This window comes from Arachis ipaensis, chromosome B4 (assembly GCF_059453495.1).
Source record: "Arachis ipaensis isolate K30076 ecotype BB chromosome B4, ASM5945349v1, whole genome shotgun sequence".
Lineage (NCBI taxonomy): Eukaryota > Viridiplantae > Streptophyta > Magnoliopsida > Fabales > Fabaceae > Arachis > Arachis ipaensis.
The window spans coordinates 6063697-6086599 of NC_142439.1; the positions used below are offsets into that span (position 1 = coordinate 6063697).

The 22903-nt window shown below is 25.9% G+C and overlaps 1 pseudogene; it reads right to left on the minus strand.

The window, feature by feature from the left end:
- Nucleotides 1-5154: 5154 nt before the first annotated feature.
- LOC107637536 (uncharacterized) lies at nt 5155-5919 on the minus strand (annotated as a pseudogene).
- Between the last annotated feature and the right edge of the window lie 16984 nt (nt 5920-22903).

The following is a 22903-nucleotide window of genomic DNA, read 5'->3' on the forward strand; positions in this document are numbered from 1 at the left end:
GTACCATTGACTTGGAGCTTGGTTTAACGCATAAAAACTCTTCTTAAACTTTCGCACAAGGCCTTCCTTTCCTTTAACAACAAAGTCCTTCGATTGCTCTATGTAGATTTTTTTATTCAAATCACCATAAAGAAAAGTTGTCTTCACATACATTTGCTCAATCTCCAAATCAAGAGAAGCTATTAATCCAAGTACAATACGAATGGATGACATCCTCACAACAGGAGAAAAAATCTCCTCATAATCAACACCTTTTTTCTTACTAAATCCTCTAACAACCAATCTAACTTTATACCGAAACTTAGAATTGTGTTCTTCATTCTTGATTCTAAATACTCATTTGTTCTTCAAAACTCTCATTCCTTTAAGTAGCTTCACTAACTGATAGGTATCATTCTCAACTAAGGACTTCATTTCTTCTTACATAGCTTCAAGCCATTGAGCTTTGCTTCCATCTTCAACAGCATTTCTAAAGCATTTAGTTTCTCCCCCATCAGTCAACAAGACAAACTCATGTGAAAAATGTCTTGATGAAGGATTTCTCTCACTTGTAGACCTTCTGAGTGTATTTGCAAAAATTTTTAAAGTTGGTTGTTCATCATAATCATCATCACCAACTTCATCAAGCGTCAAATCAACTGTTTCATCTTCACTTGCACCTATATCATGTTCATTATTGTGAACTTCAACTCTACCATCTTTCATCACAGGCATAGAGGGAGTAATATCTAAGTCAGAAAAATCATCACTAGGATGAACCATTGCCTTCTCTGCATTATCAATATCATTCAATGTTTGATCATCAACAAAGACAACATCTCTACTTCGAATCACCTTCCTGTTAACAAGATTACAAACCCTATAACCAAACTCATCCATGCTATAGCCAATAAAAATACACTTCCTAATCTTTGCATCAAACTTGGATATCTCATCTTTGGTAGTGGCGGAGCTTAACTAGGGCAATGGGGGCCATGGCCCTCCAATTTTTTTATAAAAAAAATTAGCAGTAATTCTTCAAAAAATAAAGAGTAGTTCTTAGGGTATCCAAGTTTAATTCCTACTTCTTGCTTTCATTGCATAATAATTTCTAGAGTGGACCTTTATTGGCTTCACAACACATCTAACAAAAAAAATTATCTAACAAAAATCATCATGCTTACTACTTTGTTTCTCATTATAAAAATACGTTTTGCTTCTCATTTTAAAATTAGGTATTTTTTATTTATTTAATTTAATATTATTTTATATATTACTGTTTATTTAATTTAATTTTTCATATGATAAAAAATATTAGAATATTCAATAAGTATTGATATTATTGTATTTGTACAAATTGATAAAAAAAATTAATAAATATTATAAATTTTAATATTTATCCTTCTAATTTTTTTAATATATTTTACAGGATATATATTTAAATTTTTATATAAAATAATGATGAAAAATCAAAGAATTGATGCATTTTTTAAGAAAAAGACTAATATTCAAAAATGAGAACGTATAACTTCTACAATATCAACACCTATAAATAGTTCTTCTACTTTAATAAATCACGAAGAAAGTGAGATACAACCTTCAAAAATTCAAAAAGTTGCATCATCAGATGAATTTAATCTTAAATTTTTATATTGAAGTTTTGGTCCCCCAAAATTTTGTTTAAACTCCGCCACTGATCTTTGGGAATATGAACAAAAATTTTGCATCTAAATACTCCTAAATGATCATAAGAAATATCTTTACCTGACCATACTTTTTTTGTCACTTCAGATTGCAAAAGAACACATGGTGTCCGGTTCAAGACATGAATGGCAGTGCTCAAAACTTCACCCCAAAAGAATTTTATCAATCCAAACAGTGACAATAAGCTCCTAACTCTTTCAACCAATATTCTGTTCATCCTTTCACCCAAGCCATTCAACTAAAGAGTCTTCGAAAGAGTTTTCTGATGTCTTATACCATGCTCTTTACAATAAGTATCAAATGGACCTGAGCACTCACCACCATTATCAATACGAATGTATTTCAATTTCTTTCCAATTTCTATTTTAACATAAGCTTGAAATTGCTTGAACGCATTCAAAACTTGATTTTTGGACTTCAAAGTGTAAATTCATAATTTTCTAGAATGGTCATCAATAAAAGTTACAAAATAGATAGACCCTCCAAGTGTTCTTGTCTTCATCGGCCCACGTACATCAGAATGCACCAAGTCAAGTATCTTCGACTTATTTAAAGGTAGATGGCTCTTGAAAGAAACCTGTTTTGTTTTTCAGCAAAGCAATTGATGCACTTTTGTAAAGCAACTTTGTAACTAGGTAGAAGATTTCTTTTGGACAACATATTCATGCATTTCTCACTCATATGACATAATCTCTTATGCCATAAATCAGTTCCATCAACAAACATAGCATCATCATCAACATCTTTCACAATCTTTACTTGAGTTAAATAAAGAGTAGAGTGTCGTGTACCTCTAACAACAACCATGGAACCCCTTGGTGAGCTTCCAACTATCACGAAAAATGAGCTATCTAAGTTTTTATCACACAACTTATTAACAGAAAGTAAAGTTCAACCGAATATTAGGAACATGCTTCATGCACTTCAAAGTCAACTTGGTACCGTTGGAGGTTTTCAAGCAAACCTGTCCAACACTGATATACTTTACAATACCTTGATGAGCCATTTTTACATCACCAAAATCATCAGGAGTATAAGACGTAAACAAATCTCTTCTAGATATAACATGAATAGAAGCATCATTATCAATCACCTAACTAATACTATTATCAACAAAGTTAAGAGATTCAAACTCCTCAACAAGTAGAAAATCATCATGAGTTACATTGACTTTGTCTTCATTGATACCATCATTTTTATTTATACTATCGTCTTTGCTTGCCTTGTCTTTCTCCTTCTTTAACTGCCAATAAAATTTCTTCACATACCCCTTTTAACCATAATGATGATACTCAATATTCTTATACCTTTCTTGAGACTTGTTTGTCCTTTGATCTCTACTTTTAGGACCTCGACTTTTGTTTCTTCCCCTAAACTCAGAAACCAGAACACCTAAATGTGTAGTCGATGTATTTTGTAACTTTCTTCTCATTTTTCATTCAAAACACTGCTCTTGACAAAATTCATAGAGATTATACCATCAGGAGCAAAATTAGACAATAAAATTTTGAGAATATCCCACAAATCTGGTAAAGAGCCAAGAAGTGCCAAACCTTAAATCTCTTCACAAATTTGACACTCATGGAAGATCACTGATTCATTATTCTTTAGAAGTTATTCAAGTGATATGTCATTAATGGCCATCTGTATATTTCAAAGCCAAAATATTTTGTTATTCTCAGTTTTTCAAGCATACAACTGTTCAAGCTTAATCCAAAGGATTCAAGCATGTGTCTCTCCAATAATATGATTTAACACATTATTGTCAACTCACTGCCTAATATATCCACAAACTTGTCTATGCAACAAAGTCCAATCACCATCAGATTTATCATTAAGCATCTTTGTACCAAAAACTGGTTGATGAAAATTCTTAATATAAAGCAAATCTTTCATCTTTGACTTTCACAAATCATAATTAGGACCATTAAAAGTGATTATCCTACTAATATTAGTATTAGCTTTCATTATTCACAAAATCACAAGTTCAGAAAAATACCAACAAGCTCTGATACCAGCATGAAAGAGCCCAGTAGCGAAAACAACACAAATATCCAATACAAGAATAATATAAAAACACTCACAACACAATATGACAACAACTATAAGTAAACAAATATATCAACTAAAACAACAACAAGAATACACCGATATTTTAACATGGAAAACTCTCTCAATGTGAGAGGTAAAAATCACGAGTCACCAAGACCAAGAAAATGGCTCCACTATAATCAAATATGAGGTATAAAAAAGTCTTAAATAAAACACAAATTGTGCATACAACCAGCCAACACATTAAAGCACCAAAGCTTACAAATGAATAACAAGATAAAAAAATACCCAATAGCAGAGTTGCTATTCAAAGTAGATTTTTCTCTCTACAAACCTTCAATCAAAATCTTCACCGTTCAGAATAAAGAATAAGATAAAATAAAACTGCAGTTCAAATTTCAGGACGATCCAACAATAAATTAATAAGAAATTACTGTCTAAAATCTACTACTCTACACAAAATAAAAATTTTATTTTTTCTTTTTTTTTTTTTATTTTATGGCTGTTCTCTTTCACTTTCAATAATCCCAAAAAATTTTATTAGGATAATAACACAAAAATACAAAAAAAAAAATACCCAAAAAAAATTGAACTTAAACCTCACAAAAGAGGAAAAAAAGTCCAACAGTACTAAACAAAGTAATTACAATATGGTTCACTTTCAACTTGCAAAAATTAATATTCAATGATAAATATTAGAGAGCCAAGTTCTGAGCAAATAAATAATCGCGGAAAGCATCTAAACAATAAGCCCAGTTCAAAATGAGTAACCTCCCATTCCAATTTTCCTGTAGTTTCGGTGGCATATGTCAAGACAATAATGGATTTTGTCTTCGTTGAGATGGAACAGAAGAAGTTCTAAGAATTGAAGATAGAGTCTTGGCAAATCGAGGTATTTCTCAATTACTATGCAATTTATATTAAAATGAATTATTAGTATAAAATATATATTAAAAAAATTAATTATATATATTTATATATATAATACCTAATTTTAATAATTAATCTTAATATATATCTAACATGTTTAATTTTCCAATAACATCAGGTGTCAAATAGAAGTATATGGTGATGTAGTGCGCATAGCTAAAACAGAATATACTATTATATTTATTTATTAAATTAAAACAAGAAGTGAAAAAGAAAAGGCATATGGGCATTTGGTAGGCGATAGTAGCCACCTTCCGAGATTGGAAACCTGCATAATGCATAATATAAAATAAGGCAAAAGTTAATAAATTAAATACCATATATTATATATGTAGCTTCTGGACAGTTTATTAATTCTTGTCGTGATTCATGAAAAATAAATCAACATATATAATATAATTAAGGATAACCTAGCTACCGTAATATATACTCAAAGGCCAAATAATATTCCGTTTACAATCTCGGTTTCACACAAATTAAATAAAAATAAAATAAATAATTCATCACTTTCATTCATCATCATCAGCCTTTCATGATGGAAAAATATACTAATAATAATGTACAATAGACATTAATTCCCCAACATTTATATTACAAGCAAGCAAATAAGAGTTGAAAATCATGGAGAATAAATAATTAAACAAATAAATATAATGCCATTCATTGATTGAATTTATACAAAAAAAAAAAAAAAAAAAAAAACTGCACGGAAATGAGTGAATTAATTTTCAGGAATGCTCTGAAGTGCAGGCCTCCAGTGCCTATGGTGAAGATCATGTTGATCATAGTGATCTCTTGCATATATCAATCGAGCAAGAACTTGTTCTGCTGAAGAAGAAGAAGAAGAAGAAGAACCTTGATGTTGTGATGATGAGGGTGCTGTCAACAACTTCTTAAGCTCCTTCTTGGAAATCATAATCTTGACTTTTCCATTTTCATCAGAAGAAGCTCTTAAGGCACCAAGAAGCTTCTTCTTCTCCACGTTTCCCAACCCACCATCTTGTTCTTCATCAAGCACCTTATTATTCTTCTTCTTTGAATTATACAGGTTACCATGTCTTGATGTTGTCAATGAACCCCAATCATCCTGCCCATTCCACTGAAGATTCTACCATGCAGCAGTTTCCCATAATCTGTAATATATATGATGATCAGCAACTACTACACTAGTAATATGTATTTATGGCTAGGTAAATGGATATGCTTAATATTTATGTGTTTTTTTTTTTTTTTTTTTATGATGGAGATTGTGAAAATGGAATGATGAGAGAGATTTGTGAGGTGGGGGGGCTTTGATATTTATACTTGTGTGATGCAAGCTAAAGAGAAGTTTGGTGATAGCTAGGCAAATTGACTTTCTCATTTTTTAATTTTTTTTTATTTTTTTTTTAAAAATTCCTCATGGATGATTTGGCAACTAGGATAGGATCGATCTCCTTTTTTTAATTTTATTATCAGATATTTAACAACTAATAAAGAAGTGTATGCGAGTATTTTCTTAATAAAATTGTTTATATTTTTTAATGAGAAGTGTTAGGACCAGTAAATTTTGTAATTTATAACTATTAATTAGTCATTATTAGTATTTTTAATGGTATAAAATTACTCATTTTTTTACTAGTTAATTGTTGGCCAAATTTTAATAAAAATATTACTAATTTTTTAAACATTCTCTTTTTTAATTTTGAACGTTTATCTCTAATTAAATTGGGTGGAATATTCGAAAATATTTAATAAAAAAATAATAATAAATAGTTAAAATTTATTTTATTTAATATTTATTAATTATTATTATAATTAATAAATATTAAATAAAATAAATTTAAATTATATATTTTTTAAAATATTATCGTAAAATATTTTGCTTTAACATGTGTGCATACATAATTTTGCATGGCAGCTGAAGAGGTGGGCTTTGTTGACCAAATTAAAATTATAATGTTGTCACGATCTTAGTCATTTGCAGCGTGTAGGACCCAATTGATGAACTAAGTCACTTGATTTGGTCTCACATCACATAGATCTGTGTGTGAAATGGGGGGTGGAAGAAGCATCTTCCATAGTGAGTGTGAACACATATATGCCAATGGAATCTTGGACTTATTAGGGATACTTTTATTTTGCTTCGCTCCTTCAATTCCATTTATTTACCTTCCCCTCTGGTTTTAGTTACTATCTACTACGTGCGACTAGTTATAATCATTTTCTTACTATTATTATTACAAACTAACAAAGAGTACGTAACTTCTTATTATTGTTAGGTAGGTCTGCCACCGTGTCACATTTACATGCATTAACGGGTTTAATCATGTGCTGACAAATTCAATAATATTGTTGTTAAATAACCAAAATATTTTAATTAATTTAGTTACAAGACTACATCATATATTAATTAGGTTTGTATTGTGAAAGGTAATTATATATATATATATATATATATATATATATATATATATATATATATATCCAGGTAATAATCTATAGATGGAAGATAGGCTATCAAACGGTTAGGTTTGGCTCATTAAACCTATGGATTAAATGGGCTTGGACCGTTTAAGTCTACTTTATTCGTGGACCATAATTTTTTAATTCGGACCGTTTATGGTCAGTTCATGAATTAAACGAGCCAGTCCGTTTATCCTTTTGTTTTATTTTTTAAAAAATATTTTGACAAAAAATATTATTTTTAGGTCAAAAATCTTTTAAAAATATTTTTTGTTGATGGGTCGGATTTTCGGATCGGATCGAAAAAATATCAATTAAAAGTGCTGTTTTTTTTAAAAAAATGTAAAAAAAAAAAATTTAAATGGGTCACCCATTTAACCCGCAGGCTAGTTTGTTTAACTGTCATTTTTTGTGGATTAATCGGGCTCAGCCTATTTAGCCCGAAATTTAAATAGGCTTAATTTTAAAGACAAAATCTACCTATTTAAATAAGTAAGCAAACAACCAAGTTGGGTTGGTCTAGTGGTTAGCTCACTAGTCCGCTTAAGCAAGTGTCGGGGGTTCGAATCCCGCCTTGTGCATGCAGCAACTCATTGGCCAACGGCAAACCCTTAAATGGAGCTCAGTACCGCGACGGATTAGTCCTTGACCTATCGGGTTGAGGAATGCCGTGGGAACAAAAAAAAAAATAAGTAAACAAACTAACCCGATGAATTTGGTCCATTTTAACGTCCTAATGGAACATGTGACATGTCCAATATGTAGTTTAGAAGAAAGCTATGGTTTTAATAATGATGAATCCATCACAAATGATTAATTAGCTAAAAATGTTAGATGGTAGAGTGGATTAATCAATTAGTGATCCAATTAATTGGAAAATATCAATAGTATAACATATATACTGGCTATTAGTAACCACCTAGCTACATTATTTAGGGGCAGCTAGAAAGAGAAATAAAAATACGGTGATATTAAATATACAAGTGGTTTTAGTAGCTAAATTCAATTAAATTAGTACAAACCTGATTAAAAAAAAAAATCGTGTTCGTCCATATTTTTTTGTCTTCCTACTTTTTTATCATAAAAATTTTATTACAAAACACATAAATTTATTACACATCACATAAATTTTTACACGCAATACAAAAAATTTTGTACATAGTATATAAATTTATAGATATAGCACATAATTTTTGCATATAATAAAATAATTTATTGATATAGTACAAAAAAAAATTTATGTTGTGCACTAATTTTTTTATATTGCAAACCAAAATTTATATACTGTATATCAAAATTTTTGTACTTAATATCTTTACTGAAAATATATAAGAAAAAAAAGATAATAATAATAAAAAAAGATGAAAAAAATAAAGAAGGAAAATAAAGAAAAAAAAAAGAAAAAGAAGTTAAACAAGCATTTAAAGATTAGCGACCACTTTAATAAAAATATTAAAAATGTCTTTTTTTAAAGACGTTCACACATGTTATGTTATTATTGGACATTTTTATTAAACCGGTTAATAATTTATTTTTTATTATAAACCAGAACAAAATCAATTTATTATAGCAACAATAATAAACTCAATTGTTTGCATTATAATTATTAGACCCAATTTAATCTGATCAAATTATACCATATAAACTAAATATCTTTAAATTTTTTTATAAAAAGACAGTTATATCACTGACTTTTTGTTTTTCGGACATTTAAATCCCTAAAAATTTAAAAATACAATTAAATCCCTAAAAAAATTGGGTTTATTGTTATTATTATTAAAAAATCGGTTTTATTCTAATTTGTTAAGAAATTCAAAAATAACCGGTTCATTAATACGTCCAATAATAATGCGACACGTAAATATCTTTACAAAAAGACGTTTTATGCATCTTTATGGAAGCATCCCCTTAAAAATTTGATTATTAAAAATTTAATTCTTTAAAGAAAACCTAATTTTATTAATAAAAATAATATTTTTTTAAAGATAATTGAATACTAATATAAACTCAACAAAAGAAATTATCGAGTTACTACAACTTACATGACGTTTAAAAGAAATACCAAATATATAACTATTCAAACCCGAATCTTCTCGAACCCCATTCATGTTCAAAACCATAGTCATGAATATTCGTATTGAGTTCCAAATATATATTAGACTTAGTTCAATTTCAAGCCAATTCAACAAGATTAATTAATTAATCCATGTTTTTTCAATGGATCACTGTATGCGAAATGATCAACCGATGGAATTTTTGAAATGTTGGTGGATGAGGGAGTTCAATCATATATCGAACTTTTCTAGTTTACTTAACGATAATAGAAATATCTTTCGTAATCATAAGATGATAAGAATGTTGCGGACAAAACCGGGAGAAGAAACCCAAAATATATGCACCAATATTCAATGGTTAAATTAAAGCCCACAGGTATAAATAGAGATATTTTTGATTGATGAGATTCAACCATGCATGATGATGCTTATGCAATAATATCAAAAAATACAAAATTATTTATTATATTAGAAAATGCATAATCAATTCATTTTTATTATATAAAAATTGATACTAATTTTTTATATTAAATTTAAACGATATTTTTTTAATAATATCATGTCAGTAATTTTAATTACTTGATAAAATTTTAAAATTAATCAATTAAGTTTTAGTAAAATATTTTTAAAAAATAAAAATAATAAGTTGTTTTTAGAAAATTTTGAATACATTGTTTAATATTTTGGCATAACATTTGTAATTTATTATTTGTTTGTATTTAATACTGACTTTTTTTATTAACTCAAAAAATTTTATTACAAAGTACAAAAATTTAGTTATACATCACATAAATTATTATACGCAGCACAAAAAATTTTGCGTATAGTACATAAATTTAATTTATAGATATAATACATAAATTTTTACATAAAATATAAATAACACATAATTTTATTTATATTATGCATTAATTTTTTATGATGTATATCAAAATTGATGTATTGTGCATCAAAATTTTTATATTTAGTATTTTTGCTGAACCTATATAAAAAAAAGAAGAGGAAAACATAAAAAGAAAAAAAAATTAAACAATAACAATAAAAAAAAAGAGGTAACGGCAATGACAAAGACAACGTTAAAAAAAGAAGTATGTAAAAAAAGAAGACGACGATGGTAACAATAGAATAACAGTACGTATATAAAATTTTATTTAAAAAATTTAGACGTCTAACTTTATTAAAAAATAACATTTTTTTTTAAATAATTGAATACTAATATACACTTAACAAAAGAAATTAAGAAGTTTCAAACTTATATGACGTATAAAAGAAATTACGTACCAAAATATATAACTACTCAAACCCTAATCTTCTCGCATTCCCATTCATGTTCAAAAGCATATATATGAATATTCATATTGAGTTTCAAATATATATATATATATATATATATATATATATATATATATATATTAATATTAAACTTAACTAACACAAGTTTTGTTAATGGATCACTTTATGCGAAGTGATCAATTAGTAAAATTTTGTTTTTTAATCCCGTTAGATAATTAATTAGAGATGTAGTTAATTATAGACAATATAATTGACTTTTTTTTAAAGAAAATATTAATTCAAACTATCATATAAAACATCTAAAATTTTAATAAAAAATATTTAAAATTATTTTAAAATTTCTAATATTCATTTTAAAATTCTAAAATTATTTCTAAAATTATTTAAAAATTTTCTAATAAAAAAAATATCCAAAAAGTATTAAAAAGAAACATTCAAAACCTAACAAAAATAAATATTCAAATCATTTTAAGAATTATAAAACCTAACATCAAAATAAAACATCAAAAAACTATTAAAAAAAGAACGTTCAAAAATTAAATAAGAAACATCTAAAATTATTAAAAAAATCTTCTAAAACCCAAAAAAAATATTTAAAACAAAAAAATCTAAAATTTAAGAAAAAAAACATCCAAAATTAGTAAAAAAAAATTTAAAATCAAGAAAAAAAATCCAAAATTGATAAAAATATCCGAAACTTAGGTAGCGTTTGTTTTGAGGTATTGAGACAGAGACGGAGAGACCGAGACTTAGTATCATGTTTGTTGGTTTAGAAACTGGTACTAAAATTTGTCTCTGTCCCTAAAATTTCAGTATTTTAGTACCTTCAAAAAATAAGGATACAGGAACTAAAATTTTTACAGATAGAGACTGAAACTTTAATAATATTTTATACCTAAAATATCTTCATTTCAATTAATTAATTCTAATTTTACCTTTTGTACAAATTAAAATAAAATTTCATTCTTATTTCAATTTCTGTCTCCCACTTTACACCAAACAAAATACTAAAATTTATTTCAATCTCAATCTTTTAGTCTCTGTCTGTCGGCGACACTGCATTCGTAAAAAATGGGTACTGTGTGTCTCTAACGGTGGTTGGTGAGAATGGCAGAGATACACGTGTGGATAAAAATAAAAAAGAAGGATTAAAATGTATATGGTTGTTTTTTTAATTATGTATTATTAATGGGTTAAGATGAAATTAGAATTGATTTAATGAGACATTTTTTTAATTAATTTTTTAAATTTTTATGAGACATTTTTTAATTAGTTTTCTATATATTGTTTTTGAAATGTTGGTGGATGAGAGAGTTCAATTATATTTACTTAGTAACGATAATGGGAGTATCTTTCATAAGAAACCCCAAATATATGCACCGATATTCAATGGTTAAATTAAAGCCCACAGGTTTAAATAGAGATATTATTGATGGGTGAGATTCAACCATGCATGATGATGCTTACGCAATAATATCAAAAATGGAAAAATTATTTATTACATTAGAAAATGCGTCATTAGTAATAATGCGTTGTACATTATCAAAAATAAAAAGGAAAAGTCTAGGAGCAGCAATTTTATTAAATTCTGACCAGCGTGTAACTATAAAAGAAAAGTAAGTCATTGGATGAAATTTTACACCAATCTTACACTATTAAAACTATTTTAATAGCTATTTGATGGCTACAAATTACAAAAATTGCTGGCCCTAACATTTCTCAAATAAAAAATGATGGAAAGACACATGTGCTTCTCCAAGCTGGCTAGTTTGCTTGCAAGAGCTGGACAGCAATTTAGTCGGTTGGTACTTGGTAGTTGAACGCATTTGCATGTGATCAACAGTAATATCTCTATATAATGGAAGCATCTTCGAAAAAAGATCAATTCATTAAACAATGGTTGCCAAAAAGAAAAATAATTTATGAATTAAAATTATAAAAAAGTTTATATAAATATTTAGTTATACAAAACATTCTATATGAATACTAAAAATTAGTATTAAATTAGTTGTTATATATTTTTATTAAAATATTTACTTTAAATATTTTACAAAAATATAAAAATTTACCTGTAGTTATTTTTACGTAAAATTAATAGTTAAAATTATTACGTAATAATTTAGTTAAACATATTGAATTATATAACAATTTTTAGTTATTAACTTCATATAAAGACAACCGTATAAATTTTCACTTTACATAAAATAATTAAATTTATTATAATAGAATAATAAAATCTTTTTCATAAACAATGCATATTATTATTATTATTATTATTATTCAGATTTATTTTTTATTATTTTTTTTCTATATTATTTTTAAATTTTATTCTATAAAATCTATATACTAAATTGATAGGTTTTGGAAATTGAATTAAATTTTTATTTTTTGTGCTGTTTTAAAGTTTTACAATATTCCATAATAATATACCCTCTAAATATAAGATCATATAAATATTAAGTATACAAAATTTTTCTAATAGAAAAAAAGGTTAAAGCTAATTTTTAGTATTTATGTAGTATGATTGTTAATTATATTTAATTCAATTTTTTATTTTAAAAGTTATATAAATATAGATTTTATTAAAGAATAATAAAAATTTAATTTTAATGTACTGTGAATATGTATCTAATAACATAACATTACATTAGCAAAAATAAATATTTTTTATATTATTAACTGTGTGAATAATTACTAAAAAAAAAAACAGATATAATTATATAATTATATAAACTATTTTATATTATCAGTAGTATATCAAAATTAAACTTTAATGATAATAATGCAAAAGCAATATATAATAAAAGTATTATAAAAATGCATTGTACTTTGTACATTCATTTATATAAAAATGATTTGAGCCACTTGATAGCTATTTAAAAGGGAAACAAGGAAAAAGGCACAGAGCTACCGACTAAGGGATTTGTTACTTTTTCTTGGATAATTGTTTTGCTGTACTCCACAGAGAGAAAAATCACTTAATTAAGGAAGATGTTTTAACATTTTTTGAATGTATTCATATATATATATATATATGTTGGCTCTTTGTGAATATAAATATATGGCGAGTTCATTTGGATTTCTTGTGGGATTAATTTGTTAAAACAATAACACCATAAAAATAATAATTTGCAATGTTATTACTTTTCTCCTACATGCCTATTATTGAGGTGCTGATAGACACAACTCACCCGTTGTATCCTCTCAAGTTAGCTATTATGTCATATTATGATGACGATAATTTAATTTCATGATGGTGAAGATAGGGGTTTTAAACAAACTTGTACGTATATATATACATGGTGGATTCAACAACACATCTCACATTTTTTTTTCCCCTTCTGAATTCTCTCGAATTATTAATCTCCAATTTCCGGAGAAGTAACAGGTTTCCTACTATAATTTTTTTCTAAAATAAAACAATTATATTCATTTTTCAGGAAATAAAAATAAGAATTAGTAAATAATCATCCGTTTCAATTTAGATGCACGCTATGCTATGGTACCTAACTACTTATATATACTTGCCTAATTTACTAAAAAAAATAAAAATTAATATTTAAATTAAAAATATAAAAATAAATAATTTTTAATATTTAAAATTTACTATAAAAAATAACTTCGGCATTAAAATTATAGGAACCACGCAATTTGCCTTCAATTTATTTATCTCATTTCAAAAACTTCAACATTTTGTAATGATTTGTCTATTACTAACATCAAAGTACCATTACTTTTCTTTCCTTACATACAACATTATTGTTGATGATGTGATTGTGTGATAGTTACTAATTACATATGCACTTATCCATATGACCATATCTATTTCAAAATTTCTATCTAAATATTTAAGAAAATTTAAAATGTCTATCCATTTATATATATATATATATATATATATATATATATATATATAGGGAAGGTCTCTGGTGGCTAAAATTGTGGTGGCTAAAGGTGACTTATTGTTGACCAACAAATATTTTGTTGACACCTAGTGGTGTTAGGTAATGTAAGAAAAGTGTTAAGACCAAGGGCAAAAGAATAAGTGTATGTCCAAAAACTGTTTTTTGTTCATGTAGATCATTAATTCATTATTGAATCATGGCCCTTGTTTTGATCAATTTTGTTTATTTTTTTAAAATTGTATAATGATATGTAATGTACGTTCATTTAAAAATAATACAAAAAACTATTTGAAATTATATTTAAATTAAGATTTAATCATTTTGTTAGCTAGTCCCTATAATTTTGCAAAATTTTTAATTAGGTCTTTGTATTTTTTTTTTTAATTGAGTTCTTACACCAAATTTTTTTTAATTGGATCTCTACACTTTTTTTCTTTTATTTGGGTCCTTGCACCATTTTTTTTAGTTAGATCCCTATAAAATTAAGTCAATTACTGCCAAAAAATATATAATTAAAAAAAATTAGTACAGAGACCTAATTAAAAGGAAAAAAAAAAGTATAAAGACCTAATTAAAAATTTTGTAAAACTATAGAAACCAACAGAGTAATTAAACCTTAAATTAAATATTATTTTAAAATTTTAAATTTATTTTAAATATAATCAGTTAAATGTAGTTTGAATATATATAATTTAATTTTAGCATTTATATTTAGAATTATATTTATTAATTAAAATTAAATAGTATATAATTTTAAATTATAAGTTAGTATATGTAAATTATATTAATTAATTTATTATTAATTTTAAGGGTAACTAATTAAAATTAAACTCTGAAAAAATTATTTCTATTGAGCATGAAAATGCTACCGTTAATTTTTTTTATGAAATATTCAAGATGTAACCTAAACCATAGTAGGTTTTTTTTAATATTTTCTATATGATTAAACTAAAAAACCAAAAAAAGTTTATTTTTAAAAGTTCATTAAATTAATAGGTTAAAATTTTATATTTAATAATATATAATAAATTTAAACTATTTTAATAATATATTTAAAATATTTTAATTTATTTATTATTTATGTAATGCATGATTAATATCAGTTATCTACCAATTTATTTAAATTATAACTATATTAGAATAAAATATTTTCTAAGTAAATAAAAATTTGATATTCACCTTCATTTAAGATTTTGTCAACAAAAATTTAAATTAATTATTTTTCTATTGGTGCCATAAAATAAAAGTATCAAAAAATTATCTATTTATTTTTAAAAAAATCGATAAAGTGATAAGTTTTTAATTTTTAGTTGCCTAAAAATTTTTTATAACATTTTTAACTTATACTTTAGAGAATTTTACAACCATGTATTTAATTATCTCAATTATTTTTTAAGATGTAATATTTTATTTATAGTTATTTTCTATTATTTTTATTTTTATCTCATTTGACATCGAACTTAGCTTGTTATAAAATTATAATATTTAATCTATTATATATTATTAAATATAAACTTTTAATTTATTAATTTAATGAACTTTTAAAAATAAACTTTTTTTTGGTTTTATAGTTTAATCATATAGAAAATATTAAAAAAAAACTACTATGATTTAGGTTACATTTTGAATATTTCATAAAAAAATTAATGGTCGAATTTTCATGTTTAATAGAAATAATTTTTTCAGAATTTATTTTTAATTAGTTATCCCTAAAATTAATAATAAACTAATTAATATAATTTACATATACTAACTTATAATTTAAAATAATACACTATTTAATTTAAATTAATAAAATATAATTCTAAATATAAATGCTAAAATTTAAATTATATATGTTCAAACTACACCTAACTGATTATATTTAAAATAAATTTAAAATTTTAAAATAATATTTAATTTAAGATTTAATTACTCTGTTAGTTTTAATAATTTTGTAAAATTTTCAATTAGGTTTCTATACTTTTTTTTTCTTTTAATTAAATCCCTACACCAATTTTTTTTTAAATTAGATCTCTCTTAGCAGTAATTAACTTAATTTTATAGGGATCCAACTAAAAAAAAAGTTCATGCAGGGACCCAAATAAAAGAAAAAAAGTATAGGAATCCAATTAAAAAAAAGTTTTGGTATAAAAACTCAATTAAAAGGAAAAAAAGTACAAGGACCTAATTAAAAATTTCGCAAATTTATAGGAACTAACAAAATAATTAAACCTTAATTTAAATATAATTTCAAATAATTTTTTGTATTTAAATAAACGCAAATTACATATTATTATACAATTTTAAAGAAATAAACAAAATTAATTAAAACAAGAGCCATGATTCAATAATGAATTAATGACTCACATGAACAAAAAATAGTTTTTGAGCATGCATTTATCCTTTTGTCCTTGACCTAACACTTCTCTTGCATTACCCAACACCACCATATGTCAACAAAGTATTTGTTAGTCAACAAAAGTCACCTTTAGCCACCACAATTTTAGCCACCAGAGAACTTCCCATATATATATATATATATATATATATATATATATATATATATATATATATATATATATATATATCAAATTGATTATTTTTTTAAATAACACTCTTAATTAAATAATTATTAATTAATTATATATATTGAATTATTTAAAGATACTTCATATCTTAATAATTTTAACAATTATAGAAAATTAATTTTAAAAATTAATTATCTAAACTTTAGAACAATTTTTGTTTCAAAACTTAACTAATATAAGCTGGAAAAAACTGATTCTCTAGCTGAATTCTAATTTTAAACATTATCAAATTTTATTTATTATTTTTCTTAATTTATATATTTTAACTTTTTAGATAATTATTTGTAACGAAGTGAATAGGTATTTAAGATTTTGTATGTGAGCTGTTTTTTATTTTTATTTTTTTATTTTTTTATTTTTTTTTACTTTTTTCCCTCCAACATTTGAGGTAAAATATGAAGTTGATGAATGAATTGAGGGGTGACACTGATTTTGTCAAATAGTGAAATGTCTGAACGAAGAAGCGATTGGCAAATGGCAACGCCAAAAAAAGCATGACTGTTTCTCAAATCTCAATCAATAAGAATTATACTGTATATCACATGTGTAGGGTCCTCATTCTTTTTACTATTCTTCAATTTGGATATAACTTGAGCATAATAAAACTCAACTATTCTTATCCAACCCTAGAGGCTAGAGCTACCCTAGAAAACTATTCTATTCTTATCTCAACACGTATAATAATCCTGCCTATATATGTAGTAACCTTTGCTGTCATCGTCACAAAAAAGAGTTGACACTTGACACACTAAATATTCGTTCTATATCCAACACAATTCGTTGCAACTTGCAAGTAGAGGTATTTCAATTTTGTATATACGCGTCATAACGGAATTTATGTTTTACGTTTTTTTTTTTTTTCAATCTATGAAAATATAAAGATATATCTTCAGATTACCATGTCCTGGTAAAGGGCACAGCGTTATTAATTAGGGTTCATTTTATGATTCTTTGAAGGTAGAAATTCAAATATATTAAGAGACATAAAATAATTTGAAGAAAGAAACATATAAACATATAATAATGCAAATCATTTTTTCGTCCGGAGCAAAATGTATCAAGTGATATGTTTTTCTAAAATCGTTTTTTTTTTTGTTTGGGCTTGGACATTGGTATTCCTCTTTCGGTTGCTGGTAACTTTGGATATTTTCCTTTTGTGAAGGCCCACATAAAAAATAAGGATATATATGGAACAAGGTTTTGGGCCTTGTATTTTCTAAACTTGGGAACCCACGAGCATTTAGTTTTGGTCACTGAAACCCACTCGCATTTATTATCCTTCCTATAATCCTATTACGAGTTTGCAATTACACGGATCAAGTCAGGTTTAGCTTAATTTGAATCGCCCCAACATTTTTAGTTAGCCGATTTCTTAAGACCCAAAACCAATTTTTTTAAAAATAAGGGCTGGTCGAAGTTAGGGATTGCCAAAAAATATGCATCTCCGGATACTCACTTTGGGAAAGCTAATAAGGACTCGCAAAATCTCCACGGAGATGGGAATGGAGACCGGCATCACGAATAAATGAGGACGAGAACGAAGATTGATGTATTCACTCCATGGGGATCCGCAAAATTTTTGCAAAAAAAAAAAATTATTATATATATATATATATATATATATATATATATATATATAAAAGTTATGCACGTAAATCTAATTTAATTTATTTTAAATTATATATTATTATATTAAATTTGTGTTCAAATTATGTTTGATTTGATATATTTAGTTGAATCATATAAAATTTTATTATGGTTGTGTTAATTTTTTTTTTAAAAAGTAAAACTTAATAATATCCAATTGTCCATGGATACTCATAGTTATCTGTTTCTCTCGCGAAAAAAAAAAAATAGAGACTCGTGGTGGAGATGGAATGAAGATGGTTGGACATTTTAATAAACGAGAATGAGAGAGGTAGGGGAGGGGTCTTTGTTCCATGAAGATCCATTGTTATCCATACTCGAAACTGAGTTGACCCGGTAGTAAATCAATGTATATAGTTTTGGATATTATTATACATAACAAATTAATAAAATTTTAAAGACTAAATCTCTATTTTGGTCTCTAAAATTTATGCGATTATCTATTTTGGTCTTTGAAATTTAATTAAAGGTAAATGACATCGTTTACTCGTCATCCAATGTAGTAGGAAGAGTGCTATATCAATACTCTGTTTGCCTAGTTGAGGGACCATATTGGTGCCTGAATTTGAATCTAAGGATTAGTATAGGTAATTTTAAATTTTAGAGACCAAATTAAATAATCACGTGAATGTCAAGGACCAAAATAGGTATTTAGTCAATTTTAAGAGTTAGAAATGAAAGTCAAAATAGGTATTTGCCAAAAATATTATATTTTGTTGGTCAGTTAGCATTATTGAATCTATTAACCATAATAATATGCAGATCATTGATTGGCATATAAAAATATTTTTATTCTATTTAGTATTTAATTTTGATAAAACATTAATTAATTTTGAATTTAGTTATTATGAATTATTATATCTAAGAATATAAGTTAAGATTGTTATTAAAAAAATTTTAAATGTTTTATTTTAATAAATGCTTAACAAATCATTAAAATAAAAAATTTAAATTTAAATTATAATTATTTAAAATTATATAGTTTGAATTTTTAATGACTTGTAGAAAATATTTTTAATTATTATTTTTAATATTTTATAGAAAATATTTATAATTATTATTTTTAGAAAATGTTTGATTTTTAATTAGTTCACAATATGATTTTATTTTTTTCTTTTACATCCATATTTGAATGCAAATTTAAATGTCAATAAAGGAAATAAGAAAATCTTATTGGTAAATTTGTTCACATGAGTTAACATATATTGCTTATTTAACTTGTGAATTTTTTTTACGTAAAACGAACATAAAAAAAGTATTACGAGTTTAAGTAATAATGATTTAAACATATGTAACTTAACATAGTAGTGTTTACTTAACTAAATTATACCCAAATGGTTATTACTAAAGAAAACATTGCAATATGTGGTAATACGCATTTTGCAGCGGTTAAAATAAAACCGCCGCAAAATGTAAAACAATAACTCACCCGATGGTACCTATAGCAGCCGTTTTCGAAAAGACGCTGCTAAATGCAAGCCTGATTGAAATATAGCGACGGTTTGAGAAAAAAAAAACGCCGCTAAATGCAAGCCTAATTGAAATATAGCGATAGTTCGAGAAAAACCGCCACTAAATATAGTCATGATTGCAGCCCCAACCAATAACCGCCGCTATATGTGCCGCATGTTGCCGTTTTGTGGTGGTTTTACGATTTTATAAAATCGCTGCAAAATTTCCGCCGCTATTTACCAGAATTGTTGTAGTGATAATATATGCAGTGTAGGCTCACTAAAATGTGACCAATGATAAAATTATGGATATACTATATAATAAAAAGAAAGTTTTTAAATATACCGGTATATTGATATTTTAGTGATTTTTAACTTTTGATCTTAATTTTATATATTATATATATTTTTTATTATTAAGATCAACGATTAAAAATTAATGAAATACCGATATACGGATATATTTAAAAAATTTTCTATAAAAAAAATTTCCTTAATGACACAGATTTTCCTTAAAAAGATTTTGCTGCACCGTACTTTAATTTTGTTTTTTAATTATATGTTATTTTTTTTCAAAAAATATAAATGTGTCAAATTGATCAATTTGTTAAATAATAGTGTCACATTAATTAAGTGGCACTTAACATTCGGATAAATTTAATAATTTTTGTTTCAAAAAAAAATTTAATTTTATATGATTTTATTTATATATTTTTTAATAAACTTAGTAGTTTTCTATCTTGAAAAACACATTAATCAATGTGTTTGGGTGATTAGTTGTCGTAAGTCAAATTTTTGGAATTTAGCATATCTGGATTTAAAACTGTGGTACAGTCCAAATATTTTCATCACAACGAACATATAAGTTGCACTGTTCCAAATAAGTACGATTCAATCGGTCCAACTCAGTTCGTGTAGTCTTATTTATATGGGCCGTATTTATTAAGATACGGGACTCCACAATTCATATTCAAATAAGTTTATTCTCCCATTACTTTAATTATTACCACTAAAATAATAACGGTCTCAAATATATGATAACTTCTAATTCTGAATGGAAATAATTGTCTATTATTATCTGAAGTTATTTTTAAAAAGTGATTAAATCTCATCTATAACTTTATAAATATTTTAACATTTTAAGTATTTTTTTTCAATTCAATTTTACTGAAGCTTGCTAAACTCTTGTTGATGCTTAGATATGAGAGTCCATTATAAGTACTTTTGTCCCATTACCGTCGTCTAGACGAAGACGTTGAAAAAATCTCATCCCAATGTACAATAAAAAATTTTACTCAAAAGTGTTTGAACCGTACCTCACATCCAAGCCTAAGAATACTATCTAATTTTAGATAAGACCTTGAAACAATAACAATATATGTTCATTTATATTAAATTTTTAAAAAAATAATTTATGATATAATATTAAAATTCTTATAATAAAAAAAATTTAGGATTTATTCCTTCTTGTTTCAAAGGATAAAAAAATGGAGTGTTTTTTATTTTAGATTTATGCCGCAATGCAGATAATTAGAAAAAATATGAGGCGGCTAAAAAAGATATAAAAATAGCTGTAAGTGAAATAAGAATAAGAGCATATGAGGTCTCTACCAGTCTCTAGCCACGAAGAAAGGAGAAAAATGTATATATAGAATCGCAAAAAGTCGTAAAAGAAGAATGAGAGACTTAGATCAGGTTAAGTGCATAAAGGATAAAAATGGAGAGATTTTGGTTCAATATGAGAAGATTAATGAAAGGTGAAAAAACTACTTCTACGAGTTATTTAATGAAGGACAGAAGACTCTTCTGAGACTTGGTTGGTTATGCACGAGGGAAGAAGATTAAAACTTCGACTACTATTGAAGAATTCGAGATTTTGAGGTAAAATAAGCTCTAAAGCGGATGAAAAATGGCAGGACAGTAGGACCGATAATATTCCGACAATTGAAATTTGGAAAGACCTTGGAGAGAAAGGCAACAGTTGGTTAACCAAATTTTTTAATGAGATTTTAAGGTCAAAGAAGATGACAGATGAGTGAAGAAAGAGCACCTTCGTACCTATTTACAAGAATAAGGGGATATATAAAGTTGCAGAAACTATAGATGAATCAAACTTATGAGTCATACCATAAAGTTATGGGAAATGGTGATAGAATGAAAACTGAGACAAGAGACACGAGTAACAGAGAACCAATTTGATTTTATGTCAGGTAGATCCACCCCTGAAGCTACATACTTGTTAAGAAGGATGATGAAGAGGTATCATATTAATAAAAGGGATCTACATATGTTGTTTATTGACTTGAAAAAAGCATATGATAGAATGTCAAGGGATGTCTTATGCAAGGTTTTGGAAAGAAAGAGAGTAAGAATCGCATATATTCGTGTAATTAAAGACATGTATGATGGGGTTACAATTAGTGTGAAAACTCAAGGTGGTGTGATAGAGAAATTTTTTATTGGTATAGGATTACATCAAGGATCATTCTTAAATTCATACATTCTCACATTAATATTGAAAGTACTTACAGAGCATATCCAAGAGCCTGTACCATGGTGCATGCTTTTTGCCGATGATATTGTCCTTGTGGGAGAGTTAAGGAAAGACCTAAATAAAAAGTTGGATTTATGGAAAGAAGTTCTAGAAGTGTATTGTCTGCCCATAAAGCCATAGCAAGACGAAATATATGGTATATAAGTTTGGCCGTCGAAGGAAAACTCCTAATACAGAGGTGGAAATTGGAAAAAACATCTTACGAAATATTAAAAATTTTAAGTATATTTGGTGCATCATATAGGATATAATAGAGAGATTGAACAAATATAAATAATAGAATCCAAATAGGTTGGTCAAAATGGCGGAGTATGTATCG